General features: G+C 35.4%; 1 protein-coding gene and 1 pseudogene across 1 annotated transcript in view; both read right to left on the bottom strand.

Moving 5' to 3' along the window:
* The window catches only part of LOC102861898, a 2,649-nt pseudogene extending 1,663 nt beyond the window's left edge, over nucleotides 1–986 (bottom strand).
* LOC102844647 (gephyrin-like) overlaps nucleotides 1–2,182 on the bottom strand; it is a gene marked incomplete at its 3' end in the record, with an annotated part of 706,808 nt that overhangs the window by 166,000 nt on the left and 538,626 nt on the right. The window lies entirely within an intron of this gene.

Below are 2,182 nucleotides of genomic sequence, written 5' to 3'. Positions count from 1 at the left end.
GATTGTTGATAGATCTTCCACCAATCCTGACCCCACATTTCTCCTCATAGAGACCAGCTGCCTGGATAATCTGTTCTGCACACAGGTTGAAAAGGTATGGAAACCGGTCACATCTTGGAGTATGCCCTTTCTAATTTTGAACCATGCAGTGTTTCCTTGCTCTGTTTTGACGACTGCCTCTTGGTCCAAGTATAGGTTTCGCATTAGCACGACCAAGTGTTCAGGGAGCTCCTAATACAAACTAAAACTCCAAAGAAACCAGAATTCTTTCTATTAAAAGATCTCACCATTTTATTAATTGCTAACTAATAAAACTGAGTGTTAGAGGGAATGATGCCAGGACATCTTAATTTACTTTGATGTAGCCAGAGTACTGTAACAAGTATGAGATTGTAATTTATTTATGTCATGAATTTTAGATATAAAGAAGATGAGTCCTCAATGAGCATCCCAGATTATCATCCATTGTTATGCTTGGTATGCCTATTTAAAGAAGCCAAAGAGGAGTTTTAATCAGCACAACTCTTGCTCTTTGAAGGCCATGCTTACAGATAGGAACAGAAAATAGATATGTTAAAGGAGAAGCAGAGACAACAGATAATTCATTTATAACCAAAACAGACTAGCAACAATAACAAAAATTACAACAAACCAAAGCCTTTTCACTTGCATGCCAATTCAGGCACCTATTCCAGTAGAAAGCTTTCGTATTATTTTGAAATATTGTGTGTTGTAGTGGAAAGTACACCAGGTTGGCAGTTAAAAACCCCACATATTAGTTGTTTTTAACCAGTGCCATTTGTCAATTTTAAGAACAATATGATACTTATTTTGTGCTCACTTCTCTCATCTTTAACGTAAGAGAACGACTGCTATCCATGTTGCACTCTATTCCAGAATTCCTTCAGCATGTTACAGACGTACCCTTCAGAGCAATCACCTGCAGCATTGGAGAGAGTCATTTTTCTCTTGTTTTCAAGGAACATTGCTGAATCTTCTCGGACATAAAAAAAAAATTCTATAGATGGTACAATTGTAAACTGTCTTAAAGGGTCAATAGCACAGGATCTCTCATACATAACAGGACTTGTGCATGTAATTGTGGATGTTAATGAATTAATTAATAGGTAAGATATTTGGGTTTTTAGAGAACTGTAAAGGCCTTTCAGCTACTCACCAACACTTTTAAACTCAGGTATTGATAAAATGAAATAGAAGTGTATCTATTTTAACAGAAACAAAAAGAACTGAAAGCTTGCTGAATAAAAGAAAATACTCTTAGTAAAGACAACATTAAAGTTCAAGGAGAGTTTGTCAGATTTTTTTCCTATGGAAAACATCTTTTTTTTTATTTTACTATTTTTTAAAATTTAGGTGAAAGCTCAAAAATAATATTTTTATTCAATCATTCCTATGCATTTCAAATTATCTTCTCAACACCTTATTATAGATTGCTTTTCCCTTCATTCAACTTAACTATTTTATTTTTATTCCTCTTCCCTCCCCTCCTATTCCGTGTGTAAACTTTCCTTAGCTTTTTTACTTATGTGGTCTCACAATAAACATCCTTTTCTGACTGACTTATGTCACTAAGTATAATTTCCTCTGGATGTATTCATACTGAGCAGTGATTCATGAGTTTTCATTCTACAGTGTTACATAACACTAAACTGTGTACAGTGAGTGTGTACTGCATTGTGAATGTACTACATTTTCATTAGCCATTAGTCTATGATGGACATTTAAGTTGCTTCTATCTCTTTGTTGCTGTAAATAATGGTATAATAAAAAAATAGGTATGCATATATCAACCCTGTCACAGCTTTTACTCCTTTAGAATACGTATCTAGTAGCAGGACTGCTGGATCAAATGGTGTTTCTATTCTTAACTTTCAAAAAAACTGCTTTCAATTGTGGCTGCAACATATCACATTCCCGTCAACTCTGTATGAGAGTTCCAAGCACTCCACACCCTTGTCTGTATTTATTGTTTGCTGTCTTGATGAACTTTGCTATTGATATTGGAGTGCAATACCTCACTGGTGCTTTAATTTGCATATCTCTAGTATGTTGTTGTTGTTATGTGCCATCGAGTTGCTTGCGACTCATAGCGACCCTATGTACAACAGCCCTAAACTCTGCTCTGTCCTGTGCCAATTGCACTGTCTCTGATACACCCATC

This window comes from Elephantulus edwardii, unplaced genomic scaffold (assembly GCF_000299155.1).
Source record: "Elephantulus edwardii isolate Elephantulus edwardi_28Jun2011 unplaced genomic scaffold, EleEdw1.0 scaffold00104, whole genome shotgun sequence".
In the NCBI taxonomy this organism is placed as follows: domain Eukaryota; kingdom Metazoa; phylum Chordata; class Mammalia; order Macroscelidea; family Macroscelididae; genus Elephantulus; species Elephantulus edwardii.
This window is presented reverse-complemented; position numbering and strand designations above follow the sequence as displayed.